Source organism: Abramis brama (assembly GCF_963993115.1).
Source record: "Abramis brama genome assembly, chromosome: 4".
NCBI lineage: Eukaryota > Metazoa > Chordata > Actinopteri > Cypriniformes > Leuciscidae > Abramis > Abramis brama.
In genome coordinates, this window is record NC_139966.1 from 27,071,551 (window position 1) to 27,092,564 (window position 21,014).

Genomic DNA, 21,014 nt, shown 5'->3' on the forward strand with positions numbered 1-21,014 from the left:
TCTAGATCAAAGGGTTCAAAAGTTATAACCATTTAAATGTTGAAATTTTGAACTGGTGGTGGCGCTATAGAGTTGGTCCTAGAGACTCAAAAATTGGTCCAATTACTATTCATTAGCATCACTAGAAGTGTACCAAATTTCATCATTTTCCTATGTACGGTTCATAGGGCTGCCATAGACTCCCATTTGCGGAATAATAATAATAATAATAAGAAAACTAACAGATACAATAGGTGCCACAGCCCCTTCGGGGCTTGGCCCCTAATAAGAAAACTAACAGATACAATAGGTGCCTCAGCCCCTTCGGGGCTTGGCCCCTAACTAGAGTAATGATGCTGAAAATTCAAATTTGCATTACAAGAATGAACAAAGTAGATTGTATTATAAAAAAGGGACAGTTTTTCTTTTAGTTTAAACCAATTTAATACAGAGTATGTTTTCAACAAGAAATCAAAAAGTTCTCTTCCATGCAATCAATTATCAATATTTGCAAAAGTAAAAAACAAATAAAAATAACACATTACATACACAAATTATAAATCATACCAACAATGGTAATCACAAATACCTGCAAAGGTATCAAACAAAAGGGTAACATCAACATATATAATATAACACTACACTGCATGAAAAGAGATGTATCCGGACCAGTATACTCCTGTATACACTGCTGAAATTCGGAAAGAATCCAGGAGTATACTGGCCAGATAGCTCAAATTCCATGGGTCTGTATATATCCGTATACATCCGAAATGATACCAAATCGGATGTATGTTGTGGACGTATACTTACGTGCTACAGCCATTTGTTGCCATGGCAAGTAATCCCATCAAAGGTTTTTTCAAGAGAACATTTTCACACCTTTGTGCACCTTTTGGCCTTCCCCCCCTATTGGTCATTTTCTTTTAAAACCACTCCCATTACCCAGACCACTATTGGAGGACAGGACACATTGAAAACCCAGGAAAGTGATTTGATTGGTTACTTTTAGAACATAGCCCACCCTAGGCCTTATCGCACAGTGATTTGATTGGTTATAGGCCAGCTATGCAGATATTGCTCAGTATACACTAACCCCCCCCCATATAATTTTAAAAACACACACAAAGAACAATGAGAAAGTCTGACATTTTTATTAAGGTAAATAAAACATTCCAAAGAGCATTATAAACAAGCATTAAAAAGGAATGGGGGAACAAAAATATTTGAAGGGATGAAAATGTAAAGGAACAAAAACAAATATAACATGAACATTCCAAAGAACATTATAAACATACATTAAAATGAATGGGGAAAAAGAAATGTGAACAAAGGTGTAAAGGAATAAAATACAAAACGTGGAGATAAGCAACATGCACATCAAAAAGGAACAAATATACAAATCAATATCAGAGATCAATAAATAAGAAATATAGAAATTAAAGTGTATATAAAATATATGTAAATATTCATTTTTCAAACTGCCATGATGCACTGGTGGTGTGACGTAGCGTGGGTCAGCCTCTAGTCTGGTTTGTAGTACCTGGCAGAGCCTCACCTCACCATCCACACTGGCCTTCCATCAACAATAGCATCTTCATCAGACATCAGTTCTATTGTTGCAGTCTTCCACAGTTCCCTTTCTGTGTTGGTTTGTACAACACTGGACCTGGTCTCCAGCAACTGCAAAACATGACAGTAATTTAACCACTAAAACACAGAGAGGAGGATAGTTACATTCTGGAAAAAAAAAAAAAAAACTGCTTAACCAGTTTCTTAACTTACCCGTCTCTTTCGTTGACGGTTCTTTGCAATGTTCTTCATAGTGTTTCTTTTCTGGGTCTTCTCAGGCTGAGCCAAAGAATACTTCCTCCGCAAAGTCTCAAAATACGTCTTGCAACCTGTTGAATAAATCGTAAATAAATGTAATGCCAATAAAACTAAGTAAAACAGAGGACATTAAAATGATTACAACATCTTTAAGATTACCTTTTGCACATTCAGGGTCAACGTCTGTAAAAGTTGTCCTTAATTCTTTGAAGAGGTAAAGTGGTCACAGCCAGGTTATGTGATGAATTTATTCTGGGGGGAAAAGTTGCAGGCATCATTAATGAAATTCAGTTTTGGTATTTCAAATCCATATAGTAGTAGATTAAACTAACATTTACAGCATACAATACGCAGTCTTACCCGGTTTGTGGATCGTATTTGTGTGGGTTGTTCTCTGAATTATGGAGGCACCTTACAGATTCCTGTAAAGTTTGAAATTAAAAAGCGTTTAAGTGGATTCATAATCTGCACTGAATTTTCAGTTTGAATAAGTTGGCCATCACAGTAAACATAAGAGACAAAACATATCAGTTCATAAATCTTTAAGATGTCACGCAGCGCCTCTGATATCTTACCGGTTCGTGCCGCCGCCTGCCTATACAAGGCCACCAGTGCAGGTGTATGCACAGCATAGAACTGGTTCCGTATGTTGACGTTTGTAATGCGTTGGAACTCAGCACAAAGCTACAAAAACAAACAAAAATAATTATATAAAAAGACTAATACTCGATTTGCAACAGAAAACACATTTGTGATGCAACATGTTCAGTTAAAATACATTGCTGAGCAACATGGTCACATGCAAAGTGATAGTTCTTACACACAGTGAATAGTGGCATTTGCTGTTCCATTTGAATGTGATGCATATTAAAAAATTTGGCATAGAAATATGTGTGAAGAGTGGCAGAAAAGAGAAGTGAGTCTGTTTTACCTGTGATTCAATCCGAAGAGCCGGCCATTTCCCCAAGAAGTCCTTCACCTGCACAGATAAAACAATCAATATGAAACCAGTCAAATTATGCAATCAACCTCTTTAATTACAAATTAATGATACAAAATTTCAAGTGAATGTAACTTACCGATAAAGTTGCTCTCTGGTGACAATGTAGGTGTGCACATGCACACAAAAACAGACAGCAAGAGATTTAATTTTTAAGAGACGTTTGATTGATGCTAATGAATTAGGCTCCAAATAAAAGAAGTGGTGAAAAATAGTTACAGCCTAAATTAACATTTGAGTCACCTTGATTTTGGGGGATGCTCACTGCACTCCTTCCACTTAAACCTATAATGAAAAGACGTTTGTAAAGGTTTAATAAAAACTTGCATAGTTCATTCGGTAACTATGTCCATAACCTTAACTTTGTTTGAGTAAAAGTTAACGTAACTGCTAACGTTAGCCACTAGCTCATTTGGGTGCATGTAGGAATAACATCACATTGCAACTTACCAGAGCAGGGCGCTTAACACAAACAGCAGCAACACACTCAAAAACAGAAGGACTATCGCTTGCTGAAAAGAGTTATTGACTAACGTTAACATTATTGCCCTGCCACGACATTTACAGTAACTTACACAGGATATTCTGTAACTAGCAGGCGGACTGACGGCAATCGCGCCCGCGACACCGCGCTTGCAACTTAAAAATAGCCTCGTCTAACAGTCAAATATCACGTGTAATATGATATTCTCACAATATTACAACAAGCAAAGTAGTTTTGAAGTGTTTTGGTTTACTTACAAGTTGTTTCATGCTGGATACCACGTCGTTCGAGAGGGTAGCCATCTTGGATAGATTTTTCAGGTAACGTCAGCTGCACGTCATGATGTCATATCACGTGATAGACAGTACACTTAAAAATATTGAGTGAACCAGCGGTGTTCACTCAGAAATGCTGAGGCACACAAACATAAAAATACATATTTGTTCATAGACATTAATAGTTTAAAGGTGTATTAACTCAGCAAGAGATTTTAACTGTAGTGACCTCAGTCTTTATAAGCTAATAGTGCTGTTCGGACACAGTGTGCCGAGACGAGTGAGCCTTGCTTGCGCACCTCAATTCAGTGGAGTAGAAAAGCTCAGGTTCCTTCTACCTTTTTAATAAATATCAAGTCCCCTTTATTTATACAGCGTTTCAAAGCAGCTTTACAGAGATAACAGGAAGATAATGCAACAAAGTTGTTTCCAGAAGAAAATAGCGTCACAAGTCCAGCTTAAGTAGGCTCAGTGGTGATTGTTTTTAAATAAAAAAATAAAAATAAAAATATATATATGTATATATATATATATATATATATATATATATATATATATATATATATATATATATATATATATATATATATATATATATAATATATATGAAGAGTTCAGATGCAAAAGCCTCTAAGTGCCATCTGAAATTTTCTTCTAGAATAATCATTTTTATCAAGCTTGCATATTTAAATTCAGTAAATTCACTTAAATGGTAATGAAAATTACCTATTAATTGTCATTTAAGTGAAATTACTGAACTTAAATATATGAGCTTGATTAAAATGATCATTCTAGAAGAAAATTTCAGATGGCACTTAGAGGCTTTTGCATCTGAACTCTTCATATATATTAGCGCCACTTTGGAGAAAACAGTGATGTCATTGTCCATCTCAGTTCAGATCTCATATAATGGTGTCAATGCATTTTGCAATGCGATTTGTAAAACTTCACAATAAAATTTGATATTCTGAAATGTTTGGCTTATTTTCCTTTATTTGTTCTATTCATTTCCTTTGTTTATTTAATTAAATTTATTTAATTAAATATTCAGATGTTTTTGTGACTGTATGTTCAGACAGGGTGTTTATTTTAGTCTTTAGTCTGTTTTAAAATATATATATATATATTTAAGATATACTTTCTTCATGCAGTTGTTTTAAGGCCCTGACACAGGCGACTTGAACCAACCCTAGAGTAGGCTTTAGTCATTGCTAGTTCTTTGACGTTGGTTTTTTGTTTCAGGACCTTAATTTATTTATTTCTGAATTCTCAATCCTGAAGTCCTCCCCTGCCACCCCACCCTCTAGGAACACCCAGCACCTTTAGTGTCAGTCATTAACATATGAAAGGTCTTCACACCTAACAGTTGTCAGTCCTCTCACACCCAGCAGTGTTTCAGCTGTACAGATGTTGCCCAACCAGAATGAGACTTTTACCGCCGCCGTTCCCGCGGCGGCAAAATTGGGATGTGTATTTGCTGCCTTTTACCGCTGAGTGGCGCTGTAATCACAGACTTTGAAAAGTGTCAGTTTATTCTCTTTATGACGTAATCTGCCGCGGCAGTAATCTGAGCTGAGGTCACAGATAAATTCAAGATAAATATTGTGGTTAAACGAATTCAAATTCATTAAATTTAAACAAAGTAGACACACGTTAACATTGTGTGCCCAGTTTTTCTATAATTTAGAAAGGCTATGTCAATAGGTTACTTGTCATTTACTTCGTGTTATTTTAATGTGTTTGTAGATTTATTAACTGAAACATAACAGTGAAATAAATTAAAATAATTTACCGTAAAATTAAAACATTTTCAGGACTTGCAGTTACTAACCGATGTTAGTCGGTTTAAGCATTCTTTGTTATATTCAGAATTAAATAGGCTTACATGTTGTTATGATTATCAATTGAATTCTTTAATAAATAATCAACCACAATGCCTATTACTGCCGCAGCAAAAATAAACCAGTCGAATTTCAAAGTCGTTCGCGAAATGACTAGGCTAAACAAAACAGCAGCAACTGCGGCATTTTAAAAGGTAAGTTACCTATATGTTTATTAAAAAAAAAAAAAAAAAAACATGACGCAAGAAAAAAGTTTTTCATTATTTGAACAAAAATGAGACTGATTGAATATGTAAAAATATAAACAAACAAAGCAGAGAATAAAACAAACTTTTAGGGAAAAAATATAGGCCTATTATGCTACAACAGAATTGGTTAACATTAACGAAAGCAAAATATGTAAAAATACATTTCAAACAAACTAAAACAAAACAAATTCGTGGCCGAGTGGTAGGCTATAACTTACGTTTCAATAATTCTGATGACACTGGTTCTAATCCCGAACAAACATGGGCTACTTTTTTATTATTAATGCAGAGAGATTTGATAGTTCTAAAATATTGCTACACCATATTGTTTTTTTCTCCTATAGCCTATATTAAATATTTTATATTTATAAAATAAAATTACCATTCATTTCCATTTTACATTAGGGACAATTTTTATCCAACAGAATGGCTGAATTAACATCTGCATAATAATAATAATAATAATAATAATAAATAAATAAATAAACAGCACAAGGTCTTGTAAAAACACTTTTTTTATAATTTTTTCGACACATAATTTCGAGACAGTAAATTGCCAATGTTAAAAAACATAAGCAAATAAAAAAAGAATATAACAAACTTTTAAAACAGAGAAAATAGTAGACCTAGGCTATTCAGACGATAGCTCTGTGGTCAATGCATTAACAATAGCCTCTCGGAGCTTCAAACGATCTGAGATCGAATCTCAGTGTAGCCGACTTATGTTTTTCCATTCTTGATGCTTAAATATGCATCTGTTTATTAAAGTCAATCATCTTGTTTAATTATCAATTTACAACATAAATTTGCTACATTCCAGTTGAGCCGCTGCAAAGACGACACATCTGATGAAGGAAGACTGTCAGCCGATTGCACCAGAAAATGAAGATGATGAAGCTCGTCTTTAATCTGCTAAATTATTTTTTTTGTGTGTGTGAATCATTCACGAGATTGAGATGACTGACAGTGATACCCGGCCATAGCAACGGAAGACATTTTTCAAAACAGATCGAACAAATCAGAAAAATACTTTCAATACAGTATTGCTTTCAATTAAAAAATAAACAATGAAAATGTAAAAGAAAAAGAAAATTAATTAAGTTTGAAAACCCATCGCACATTTCAAGGTATGAATAAAGTGTCGGAACAGTTTATTTATTTAAACAGGGTTGCATCGATAGCGTTTATTCCCTTTGTGATGCAAAATAAGAAACACAATCTTATTCTTGCAACATTTTAAATTTCTATTGTCAAAGAAATTGCAGCTAAATTAAAAAATTAAAACGGTACAAAACGAAAAAAGTTCAAAGCAACATAAATTAAGAACAGGCGTTTTTCTTTGTCTCTCTCGCGCTGGATATTTTTTTAGTAAGTTTGGTCTCCCTCACTGCGCGCGGCGGGTCTTTCTCGAAATGAAGCATTTCAGCGTAAAAAAACACCATACAGCTGATAATACTGTATATGTCGCTGTGTGTCATCCACACAAATCACGAAAGAAAAAACTGTAACAAATAGCTTTTGTTCCTTCAAAGATACAACATGCCTTGCTGAATTCAGGCATGTTAAAACGGGCATGTTATAATAAAACGAGGTGGGTCGCGAATTAAAGAGCTCTGTATCTGCTAAATTGAAATTGTGTGTGGAAAACCTTTAAATACAATCAATAAAACTACAATATATAATTTAATAAGATATAGGGCCTACTGTACATAGACTATGGACTTTTGGAGATTTTGAGATTAATCCTTAAAAGAACTTTGCCTTTGCCTACTCATCAGGCTGGCTCCGACACTCTCCATATGAAAGACGGAACATTAACACCTCTGTCCTGCACCCCCACGATAAAGCAACTATTGCTTTCTCCAAACCCCCCACAGACTGAGTTTGCAAAACAAAACAAAGAGTTTGCCACTCGTCGTGGTGTGCCAAAACACTTAATTATAAACTTCAATATTTCATTCAAAACAATCTCAAAACGCTTTGTGACATTTTGAAAAGCCGCAGATGCATTACTGCCACTGGAACCATGAACGCAAATACTGGTTCTGATTTTATTGTTTGTCGTTTAAACGTCATACATATATTTTAACAGAACTGCTTTTGAAATTACGATTGGAATTTTTATAGGCTACAGAAGTAAAGTCATTGTATAATATTTGTTCCTTAGTGTAAAATGGAAATGCATGGTGATTTTATTTTGTAAATAGGCTATAAGCAAAAAACTATGTTTTAGAACTAGACAAATCTCTCTGCATCAACAATAGACTATAAAATGCATCAATAGGCTAATATAAAAATATCAATAGTCCAAGTTAGTTCGGGATTCGAACCCGTGTCATCTAAATGATCGTAACGTAAGTTCAACCACTCGGCCACGATTCACTCATTGCGACATGGCCTAACGTTCCAGTGTGTGTTCGCGCACACTAGCGAGAAGCGCTATTCATTCAAATGAATGCGCCGCAGCGTTTGTCGAACACTATCAACATGCCAGAATAAAGCCTGGCTTTAGAACAATGCATAGCGTGAGACATAAGGTGTCTCAACTGTACACAGTCTACCCTATACAGTGTGAATTCGTTACAAGGTTTCATTTAATTAAATTAATGTGCAGCAATTTGTACAAATAGAGTCTATAGGCCTACTATACTGTTGTAGCCATTAAATAATCTCATTAAGTATCATATTTGTTAAAATATTATAATGTTATTTTTTTCCATCTATGTTGAATATGAAAAGTGAACAGCACGAGTAAGATAGGATGCATTATATCGAGAGATGGATATGGAGTGGGTCAGACATGATTTTGACCACTTCATTAAGTTTTGTTTAGTAGAAAACCTTTCTTTAAAGTGAATTTCGTTTTCTATAAATTGTATCTTAATTTTAATCAATTTTTCATCAACCAATTGCCTGTATTTAATAAGTAAGAGAAGCAAATATAACAGACACTAATCATGGAGGCGCCCGCGCGGTCACTTGCTTTGCACGTCAGCTGGAGTGCATCTCATCCTCCTAACTTAACGAAACTCAGCGTATGCCTCACACAGACATGAGAAATACATCAAATACACAAAGCTTGAAATGTCTTCATCGAAATAATTCAAATCGAAAATAAAAAGGCTACTCTCTGATTATGTCTTTATGTGCATTTCTCTCTAGGTGCGTTCACTACAAATATGGCGATCGTCAACTTCATCTTTGCAGTCGACACTGTCAGAAAACACTAGTTTATTGATAAAAATCAATGCACGCATCACCGGATTTACAAATACACATCTTGCTTGTTGCACGCACACATATTATGTCGAAAAAACGAAATATTATGTTGAAATAACATTATTATTAATAATACATATTTTAGAATATTTGATTAAATGCTGATGGTTGCGCTTGTTCAATTTAATAAAATTAAAACTTTAATTGTGATAATTAAAATAATTGAAAATTAAATATTTAGTGGCCAAGTTTTGCTAATTTATTATAGGCTATTATATGCCTATTGCCTATATTAAGTAGGTCATATTAAGACAAGGCATATATTAAGTTATTTTAGCTGTTATGAGAAAAATAAATCTAACGAAATCTAAAATCTAAATCTAATAAATCTAAAAAAAAAATCTAACGCCAATTCAACATGCCAGAATAAAACCTGATTTTTGAACAATGCGTAACGCCACTCGGCCTGGTGTGCCAAAACACTACATTTTAAACTTCAATGTTTAATTCAAAACAATCTCAAAACGCGTTGTGACATTTTTTTAAAGCAGTAGCCTAGCCAATATAGATTAAGGGCATTGAAACCAGGATCTTAACTAAAACGCGTTCCGCGTATTATGCCACACTACTCCATGTATTTTTTTTTAAGGACTGCTTTTGAAATCACTATAATTACTATCCGATTGTATCGCTCACGAGAGCTCTTCATTTATCTAATTCCTCAATAGAATAGTAAAAATATTCAGCGTCATTGCTCCTAATATCGTCTCTATTTTTAACTTTTGATTCTATTTTTTCAGTTCTAAAATTGATTCTATCTTTGGTTCTATTCTGTTGTAGCCTTATAGGCCTATTTATATATATGAAAAATATGCCTATTAGGCTTAGGGTTTAATATTCAACCCACTTACATTTTAAAATACGGCAATTGCTGCTGATTTGCACAATGTCCATTTGCGCCACCTGGCGGTCATTTCGGGAACGACTTTGAAATGCGGCTGGTTTATTTTCGCCGCGGTGATTTCGCCGCGGCGGCTGGCGCGGCGGTAATAGGCATTCTGGTTGGGCACCATCTGTATATGTCCGTGAAATTTCACGGATTCCTGTATATGTCCGCATATGTGAGGTTTCCGGGTTTGTCTGGAAATATACTGTTCCGTGTTACTCTGAACCGCTTTCTCCCACATACATCCGGCAAACATCAAATTACAAAGGAGTTTACCATGCCCGGATATTGCCGGATTTGAGTCTTTTCATGCAGTGCTACCTAAAAATACTTGACAATATGATCACAAGAATAAACAAAATATATTGTATAAATAAGAGATACTTTTGCTCTTAGTTTAAACCAATTAAATACAAAGTATATTTTCAACAAGAAATGAAAAATTCTCTTCCACGCAATCATTTAAATTATAAATATTTACAAATGTAAAGAATAAAAAAAAACACATTAGATGCATCAAATATAATCATACCTGCAAAGGTATAAAAAAAAAAAAATCTAACATCAAAATATATTAGCGAAAAAAAATAATTTCTTTGTTTTTAATTGCATGCCTACAGATCTCAACTTTTTATTTGTGTGTTTTGGTTCTTGTACTGGTGGTGATGGCGTCTCAATGTCAGTTTGTGTGTCTTGAATTGCATAATCAGATGTGTCAGTTGGTGTAGGATGTGTACTCTGTGGTAGTGTATGAATTTGAAGTATGTCTTGATCCAAGTCTGTATCTTGGAAGAAAGGTGTAGATGGTCCAGCTCTATCATCAGTTATTGTGTTGGTGTCAATTGGCTCAATCTTTATGATAAACTCATTATGTGTTGTGACTTTCATTTCTGGTAATTCAAGTAGTGCATCAACAATATCGTCGTCAGATCTACTGCGTTTTAAGTCAACGATTGTGCCAATAATGTTATTGCCGATTTTTGGCTGTAAATATTTTGCCAGATGTAGATTTCATTGTTAAGTTCCCGAAAGTTTTCATTTGTATTGCAGCTGATTTGAATTGAGTTTTACATTTCTCACACAGTATTTTTGAGCTTGATAGTGACATATTGATGGGGTGTTTTAATGGACAGATATAAGTATTTGTAATTTGTGCGCCAATTATTTCACAGTTTTGACTGTTTGAAGATGTGGTTGGAAGAAGGACTGCAGTGTCTTGAGAATTAATGATTCTGAATTCTGTGTCTTTGGTTGTAGTCAAGTATGGTTTGTTGTTGTATTGTCTTACGGAGATGTTTGACATGCTGTACCACCGGTCAACTTCAAGGCAGTGCTCGCCCCACACAGTCAGTTCTGCAGATGATGTTGCGTCACAAACTGTAAATGTTTTTTTCCAGGAAAGTTCCATCTCTCATTATATTGTGGCCCTCGCTCTCCTGTTGAGCAATTTTGACATGGAGTAGTACCTATTGAAAGAGAAATTTACACAGATTAGTAAAACAGTATGTTAAAGCTCGTTTTCAATTTCAGTAACAGGTTTATTTCAATTACATGTATGTATATTTAAAAATAATGTTATTTTTTTATATGCATATAAATAATAAGCATACGAGTTATCTTTAAAAGCAGACTGTGGATACATTTTCAAATCATACTGCCAAGTCACACCATATATTTGAAAGACAGTGGTGTGCAATGCAGCTTCAATGTTCTTTTGAAGTGTAAAATGTGCAAGTGTGGCTAAACAGCCCCTAATGTTAGGACCTAACTTAAATTATCTTGTGTCAGCATGCACACATAAATTTAGTTCAATATAAATTCAAGTTGTGGAATCAGTTCATAAGGGGATTTCTATTATAGTGGTTAATGTTTAAGTAATATGTGATTAAGTCCATTTAAAATAGATACTGTACATTCAAATTTTCTTATAAAATGTACTTACTCGTTCATATTGGGAGCTGGTTTTAAGGATGTGCTCCAATGTAAACACTTTCAGATCTGTTTTTTGCGTGTTGTAAATGAATCCAGCATCTCTTATACACAATAATTTAGACGTGTTTGTGAAAAGAATGTCTACTTTCCCGGAATACAGCTGCGAAGGTTGTATCACAACATTCTCCAGCTTAATGGGTCTCCTAGGAGTTGCATGGATTAAGGAAATATAGTTAGTTGTCTGGTATACAGTTTAAAGAGTAAAGTCACACAATCTAAAAAGATGATTGTTTTAAGTTTTCTTGCACTTTAGTAACATTTCTTTTTATAACTGTATGGTACTAATAAATCATCATATACTAAAATGGATCTTTAGGTTACAGTTCATGGTTGTCTGTTCCCTCTTTTTTTAAATAAAATAAATGTCTTTATCAAAGATTCATAATTAAAACAAATATTATAGACTCAAATTCTAACAATTTAAAGCATCTTAAAATGTCTTTTTATATTAAATTTCAAATTTTCATACAATCTTCATGCATAAACAATCCCAGTCACAAGATCATTAAAGCCACTAAATCAATCTTGAGGCTATAAGTTAAAATTACATCTCAAATATTGAGGGGTGAAACAAACCCCAATATTAATAAATTCAAAAGGAAAAAATATAAATTAATATTAATCAAATAAATATTTATCACATACAGTTATTAATATTAATGAGAATAATCTAACATAATAAAAGTATTTTTATAACACCATGGGTTCTAGCGCTTTCATTACAAATATTGTTTTATTTAGCTGGAAGGGTTCTGCAATTTTTATGAATCAAATAATTTTAACATGGTATGGTTTAGAACCATTTTTAAGAATGCGTTTAGAGCTAAAAGGTCATTGTGAATGTACTTTTCATAAGAATAACATGTGTAACTGACTCACTGATCATTTTCTGATGATTTGAATTGCCCGTGTAGTTCAGGCCTGAAGATTCTGATTGTTGAAGTGATGTCTTTTTGTTGTAATGTTGCGTCAAAAAAATGTTTCTTGGGGCCCTGTTTTATGTTAGTGACGTTGTGTATATATCCAACAACATTTGATGGACTTGCCATATCTATAAGAAATATTGTATGCACATTAAAAAAAAAAAAAACATTTTAAGATTTAATAATAGGATTATCACTTACAGGAGTCACATGATTTAACATGATGTGGTTATAATTATCAGACATATGTTTTGTGATTTAGTTTGAGTATCTTTTAAATTACACAAAATATTATAAATAAAATATTAAAATCATATTCTGAATTTAAAAATCATTAAAGATATATTTAGACTAATGTCACAGGTCGGGATGGGCCAAGCCGGACTGCGCCCACCCCTGAACCAGGACCACCCTGAGGAACGTGTCAGAGACGAGACGGAAACAGAATTCAAGGGAATAACAGTTCTTTTTATTAAATTTAAAAGTAATTTGAATAACCTAAGCTAAAATCTTCCTTTCCTCTTCTTCCCCAGAATCGAGGCAATGCAGCAGTCTCCGGGGCCCACTCCCACGCCGGTACAAGGTTCGCAATGGCCTGTGATGGATCGATGGATTTCCACAGATGAGTATGCGGTCGGGGCTGTTCCTCTTCCCACGCTAATGCAGGGGCCGCAGGGACCTACGACGGACAGGTGAGTTTTCACAGGTGAGTAGACAGTTGAGACTCTGGGGCTGCAGCAGACTCGAGTCAACAGGCTGAACGGAGCTTCTCTAGGACAGACCGTTAGGACAGACAGAGTCAGCTTCAACAGCAGTATATAGGCCTCACGTGTGTTGCCGGGGACAGGTGACTTCACACCATGCAGATGGGCCGGGGGCTATAGCAGACTCAAAGGCGCAGGCCGAGCGGAGCTTCTCCTGGACAGACAGAATCAACTTCAACAGCAATATACAGCTCTCACGTGTGTTGCGGGGGACAGCTAACTTCGCACCATGCCGATGGACTTGGGGTTGTAGCAGACTCGAAGTCACAGCTGAGCAGAGCCGCTCTAAGACAGACAAAATCAACTTCACCACAGTATACAGTTCTTACGTGTGTTGCAGGGGACAGATAACTTCACACCATGCAGATGGACCTGGGGCTATAGCAGATTCAAGTCGCAGGCTGAGCGGAGCTTCTCTAGAACAGACAGACTCAACTTCAACAGCAGTATACAGTTCTCACGTGTGTTGCGGGAGACAGATAACTTCACACCGTGCAGGTGGGCTTAGGGCTGCAGCAGACTCAAAATCAACAGGCTGAGTGGAGCTTCTACGAAGACAAACAGAATCAACTTCAACAGCAATATACAATTCTCACGTGTGTTGCAGGGGGCAGATAACTTCACACCGTACAGGTGGGCTTAGGGCTGCAGCAGACTCCAAGTCAACAGGCTGAGCGGAGCTTTTTCTAAGACAGTCAGAACCACTACTTCAAAACAGAGAGGTTAGTTTGACTTACAGATGCTGTTCCTTCTAGTCCTCAACAGATGGAACCGATCGACATTATTAAGCTCCAGTTACTGACAGTAGACCAGCATGGCACGAGGGGAGTGCACGGCAAGAGAGAATAAATCTTCCACACACATGGCAATTTCACTCCAAACATGCAACGTGAAGGGGGAAACGTCAATTTAGGCACTGCAATCCACTTCAAATAAGTGCAGATAAGGCCAGCACTCACCCAGGGGTCTCCGTGCCACAAGCAACGAGCTTCAATGTTGGGAAAAAGATGTTTCAGGGTTTTCCTCCACAGACATAGACAGGATTCACATCACCGTTCCAACACGGGGGAAGAGGGTAAGAGATCGAACATGAATCAGTATAATTCACTCAGTGACGTCTCAATAGCACAATCAAAGCACTCCAATCCACCTCAAATTCAGTGTTGAAACATGTAGGTACGAGATACGATGGTCGATTACTTATCTCTCTCCCTTCCAGGCAAACGGTGTGTTTTCACAACTCTTCCACACTCCTCGAGTCCCCTCCAGCAGCACTTCCCTTTGCACACCACAATTCTTCTCTGCAACACTCAAATAGAACGACTTCTCACAGGAGAGAACCACAACGCAGTCTCTCTTCACTGGCTTTTTATATCCTTCTCAATGCCCACATGGCTTCGTCATGGCTCTAGATTAATCTCTGACACCTGGTGTCAATCTCCTCATCCCGGTTGGCAGGGCAACAGATATACACTTACACGGGGGAGTGGTGTTTCCTTATTATTGTACCGGAGGGGACACAATTGCGGCGAACTTTAGTTCCGCCCTCCTTTGTCACACCGTGACACTAACCTGTGTGTCAGGGTGCAGGCTGAACAATCTTTCTCCTTCTGAACAAATCTCCTTCTGAACAAATCTCCTTCTGAACAAATCTCCTTCTGAACAAAGCTAGAACGTTTTGTGTGGAACAGTTTTCTCTTAATCAAGGTGAACATATGGCAGGATACAGACACATTAAATAGACAAGAATGCACAAAGGATGATTGATCAGAATGGAACTACAAAAGGTGATGATGAGACAAAGAGAGACAGCTGTGATGAATATTAGTATCTATGGTGATAAATGACAAGCAGGTGATGAGTTATCAGTGATGGCTGATGACGTGAAGGTGATGAACATATATAGTATATCAGATATGTTTAGTTGAAATTACTTTATGCTCAATGTCATGTGCTAACTTGAAGACATGTTTTGTTATTGTTCACACATTGGTTTTTATACATATGGTGCTGAATTGTGAACTATTACTTTCTATGTATGTATTTTGAGCCCTGCTGTAGTATTGAATTGTGTTGGTAAATTTGAATATATAGTATAAATAGATAAAATGTGTGATGTATGAAATTGTTGACTATTTAAATTAAAAAAAGTCAATTGTACCATTTTGTTGTGTTTAATATACAAATAAATACAATTATATTTGAAAGATGGATGTGAATAAACCTTGATTTTTTTCAGCATTAATCATATGGATAAGAAAACTCCATTTTAAAATCTTTTGAATTAAAATAATTGTGCATTTAAAAACAGATTAGAAAACTATTTACAGCATGTGACAAAACAGCAGTATAATTCAGTCTGGAGTGAACATTGTCTTGACAATGGTATCATATGACAATTTTGAATGTAGACAATGTTAAGAATTACATTAATACAAGATTAGGGGTTTAAAAATGATTCAAATTTGTATTGTCTGTGCTGAGGAGATCAATTTAATGAACATTATAAAGTGCATTTAAAAACATTAGGGGTTAAAAAACTATTTAGAGTAAATGAAAAAAAAAAACATAAATACAATGATTATTTAAAACAATTACAAAAGGGTATTCAAAATTGTGAAATAATTTGTGCACAAATAACTAACATGTCTGTCAATTAAACCATCACATTAGTAACATGCCACTATTCAGTTTGTGGCTATAAGCGTCCAAAAAGTGGCATAGTGTCCAAAATGTTAAACTCAATTCAAACCAACTGCAAAAGAAGTTAAAACATAGAAACCTCATCATAAAAATCTACCTCTGACAACATTTTTACAGCAAAAATTTGAAATAGCATTGTTTGCACACTGGTTGATGTAAAATGCAACAGATCTAATGATGATATTGTTGATTTTCTGCTTGAACTACTAGAAATGAAAGTTACTACATACAATGACTTTATCATTAATTGAGCCTATAGCTTCACTGGAGATCAACACAAGTGCGATGAATGAGGACACTACTGAAAGAGCTGGACAGGCTGAACAATACTTTGAAGATAAAGAGTTTGATCAAACCACACAGTACACATCCTATATCAACTGACAAATATCATTGTGCCATCCAGGAAACACAAATTGACAGAGCAACCCTCCAAGTCAGCACGTCCAACTGCAGAAATATAAAGACAAAAAGTTGCAATTACTACAGCTTAAAGCTTTTTTCTCAACTGTGAATTTGTAGTTTCCATTTCATTTCATACTTGATTAAATATCTGCATGTTGAAAATTTATAGTTTTTTTTCACATTTTGCCATGTGTATATTGAGAATTAAAAAGACTGCAAGGAAACTCATGCATTCTATTTGTTGTTGGTAAATAAATATAATTCACATTAAATGGAATGAAATGAAGAGCAAAACTGCAATACTATAGGTTAGAAATAGTTTGATAAATCAGAATGGATTTATCAGATCCAGCAGATCCAGTTCTGAAGATATTAAACACTTCAGACAGCAAGATGGCTTCCAATGATTGTATTTATTGACCCTGAAATGACATGGGACAATTTGATCAGAATATTATCAGTTGTGCAAATCTTTTTCCACATTATACACGGTGCACAGATCACTTGTTAGCTCCATGTGCGTCACTTAAAACTCACAATACATATAATAAATTCAGCAACATATTGCCTTCATTACTCAGTGAACTTTAACCAAATGAACACCTCTAAACATACCAATATTAGCTGGAAAGAATGAAGGAAACAAGAGCGTCTTGTCTCAACAGTGTCCATGTGCTCTCCTTGGCTGTGTAACTCATGCGCTGAGTCCCAATTTGCATACTATCCGTCCTAAATAGTATGCGAAACTAGAATTAGTACGTCCCAAATTGTAGTATGTTGAAAAGAGTATTCCAAAGATACCCGGATGGTCTACTATTTCCGGTTAGAATTCGAAGTGCAGATCAATGCACACTCTAACGGCTAATATTGCCCACAACCCATTGCGTGCGGGAGGGAGGAGCTTTGCGATGGCTTTGCGGTTATGTAAACATGGCAGCCGGATGCAGCAGCGGAGATGCGCCCTCAGCTTTTAAGTGTAAGAATTTAAATGTTTAACCCTAATTAAAGTTATATTTTATTGTCTCATAATATTATTGGGATTATGTTGTGCTAAAAAAGTACCGTGTTTATCTTGTAGGGTCCGATGAAGATACTGAGCGCCTTATTAACTGGCGCATTGCCAATGATGCCCTTTTCACGGGAAAAAGAAACGCGGCAATCAAAGGTTTTGAGTAAGTAGCGGTCATTGACATTTGTATGCTTTTGTAGATGCTGTAGTAATTGGTATTTTACTTTATTTGTTATGTGTCATAGGCTTATATATTTGCTGTTATATTGTGTAAAAAAAATTATCGGAGGATGTAGGAAAAGTCTGTCCCAATGTCTATCCCTCTGATTTGTTATAGAAATATTATAGTGAGTAATTAAATTTACATCCACTGTTCAACTCCTGTAAAATGTTCCTCTGGGTTTTTTAGTCCAAAGGTGTGCTCAGTAGGAGAAATGATATGGATATGTGTTTACTTAAATAGCTCTAGAAAGGATTAAGTTAGTGTGAGAATTATTGAGCTCTAAACACTCTCATTTAATGTCTGTTTTATTACTATTTTACGGTCTACAAGTGATACTCATAGGTTTTAACTTAGTAACACATGTTCTGTGCTTGCTTTATAAATTCAAAAGCTTCCAATGATATTGTTGTGAATAACTTGTAAATGTGCTTGCTGTGTTCTCTTTTGGGTCCACAAGAGCCTTCATTCATCAAAGCGACCTGCTGGGAAAGGTTTCAGCAGCATGGGTTAAGAAAAAGTGGGAAAATCTTAAGCAAAAGTACAAAGTAAGTAAATGTGATGTATGTTGTCTTCTATTTTGCCTTAAATATAAATAATTAGTTAAATAAAATGTAAGTAATTATATGTCTTTCCCCCACAAATGTTATAGGATCTTAAGTGTCCACAGTCAGGGGTCAGCACAGAGGGAGGGTAACTGACTGCCGCATCCTGGAAGTGGTATGGGGTGATGGATGCTGCATTAGGCTCAAAGCCATCCATCACCCCACCAGTATTAATACAGTCCGGTGACCAGGATGAGGCTGTTGGTTCCTCTCCCTCTGTTCCTGGCCCTTCTAACATTGGAGGCACAAAAAGGAAGAGAGGGTCAGGAGAGAGTGAGCTTCTTTCCTATTTGAGAGAGCTGGAGGAAAGGGAGGCTAAGAGAGAGGAAGAGGCACAGCTGCGAGAGGAAAGAAGAGAAAGAGAGTTTGAAGAGAGGGAGAGAAGAAAAGAGGAAGAGAGGGAGAGAAGAAAGGAGGAAGAGAGAAGAGAGAGAAGAGAGAGAGAAGAAGAAGCCAGGAGGAGAGAAGAAGAATTTAGAGTGAGAATGGAGATGAGGGATGAGGAGATGAGAAGAGATGTAGCAGCTAGGGAAGAGAGGCTCCTTAATTTGATGGAGGTCCTGACCAAATCTTTAATTAATAAATAATTGTAATTAATTAATCAGTTTGTATAAAGAGTTGATCAGTTATTATAATGAATTAATAAATTAATCAAATTGTAAATTAAGACCATCTCTGGTATGATTTTTCATTCTGTTTGAGTGATTATGGTATTAATTCGTTCTGTCTTAAATTATATTCCAGGAACAAAAATATGACCATTCTTTATTTTCTACAGTAAATGTAAAATCCATTGATAATATACATTTTATATATACTAGTGCAAAAGGCCAGTGCAAAATCAGTTTTTGAGTGTGTTTTTAGTAATTGTTGGTTTGGTGTGTTTGAGAGCTCATTGTTACAATTACACAGCAAAAGTTCTGTGACATTTTTATTTGTCTATGGTAGAAAGCAAATACTGATCCTGACATAATGACATAAAATAAATGTGGAAAATTGAGTAAAAATATAATATTCAGAAGTAAACAGTATAGCTGATTTAATGTTAAGCTGACAGAGTCTTTATGTCAGAATGTTTATTTTTAAACCACAACTTTTCTTTGTGCTTCTTTTACAGATACAACCCTCTAATGTCAGAATGTTTATTTTAAACCACAACCCTCTAAAAATGATATATTTAACGATATCATTTGCATTTCTCATCCAAACAACGCCATCTCAAACTTGGCACTGCACTTACTCGTGCCCGTAGCAAGACACCTGTCAAGTTTGAAATCCCTCGGACTAACGGTTCGAGAGATATGCTGTTAACAGACAGACAGACGTTTGTATAATTTTTATATATTTATATATATTATGACATATATTTAGTTATACCCTCTGTCGCAGTCCACCATAGTTAATATCAGTTAATTATGTCCATTGGAATGAATGCAGAATCAGAAAGGGTTAATATAAAAATTAATTGCCACTGTATTCAGTTGTTGATAATTGATTGAGTTTATGAAAATCAGTATAGCATTTATGAACAAATTTGATTGACACACTACACAGAGTATTGTTTTTCATATATAGTAAACCTCTGAAATCAAGGGTTGAGTAGTGGTTGGAGAAGCAGCCAGGACAGGAGGAGGTAGTGATTATTTGTGGAGGGTGAGTCATTTTTAAATTCTCCCAAATCCATAGGATTTAATTTTTCTTCCTGGCTACAATTTTGCAGTTGATTTTAGAGCTATAAACAGATGTTACTATAATATAATGAAAACCCATGACACATTGTATGTTAATTGGAATATTTTTAATATTAACAATACAAAAGTGCTTATTACTACGATGATGAAATAATTGTTTAACTGAGAATGTGGTTTAATAAAATATAACTTCTATAGAACTTTAAAACAATAGGTAACACTTTATATTACGACCCGCAAACAACTGCGTAAGTAAACCGAAATTACGGTGTACGTTTCTGTAATTATAGTGTACTTCCGTGTAGGTATGAGGGAACAATATGTTAAGTTTTAGGTAATAAAGGGGTAACAAGCAGATATACAACCTGCAAAGAACTTCGTAATTAAAACCGAAATTACGGTGTACGTTTCTGTAATTATAGTGTACTTCCGTGTAGGTATAAGGGAACAATTTGTTAAGTTTTGGGTAATAAAGGGGTACAACCAGATATACAAGCAAATTATTTATAATGTAATTATTTTAAAACTAACAGGTACCTATTCTGTGAATATATTCCAGGCGAAAATTGTACGTCTGTTGTATATTAAAGTTTTTATCACATTTCTGGCAAAATATGTTCTTGTGCAATGTAGTTACAGGGTAATTCTGACATATGTGGGTTGTAAATTAAACTTATATATGGCTGTATGTAAGTACAGTATGATAAAAATTTTATTTATTGGCTTTTCTTACTAATCTACTTAACGTTAAGCCAAAAAAAAGAGTTTCTGCTATGATTTTAATTTAGAACGTACCATGTACTTACCTCATCACATTGTATTGCAATGACACTTAAATGTCACAATATACTGTAATTAAAAGTTTTTTTTTTGTTTGTTT

At 35.2% G+C, this 21,014-nt stretch overlaps 2 long non-coding RNA genes across 2 annotated transcripts; one reads left to right on the plus strand and one right to left on the minus strand.

Annotated features, from left to right (window-relative positions):
* Nucleotides 1-1,544: 1,544 nt before the first annotated feature.
* LOC311082016 lies at nucleotides 1,545-2,277 on the minus strand. The gene is made up of 4 exons (XR_014606086.1): nucleotides 2,170-2,277; nucleotides 1,969-2,061; nucleotides 1,765-1,880; nucleotides 1,545-1,662 (listed from the first exon to the last, which is right to left on the minus strand). It is a non-coding gene; the product is annotated as an uncharacterized lncRNA (long non-coding RNA).
* A 15,100-nt stretch (nucleotides 2,278-17,377) lies between these two features.
* On the plus strand, nucleotides 17,378-19,687 carry LOC311080518. The gene is made up of 3 exons (XR_014605628.1): nucleotides 17,378-17,781; nucleotides 18,299-18,386; nucleotides 19,561-19,687. It is a non-coding gene; the product is annotated as an uncharacterized lncRNA (long non-coding RNA).
* Nucleotides 19,688-21,014: the final 1,327 nt, after the last annotated feature.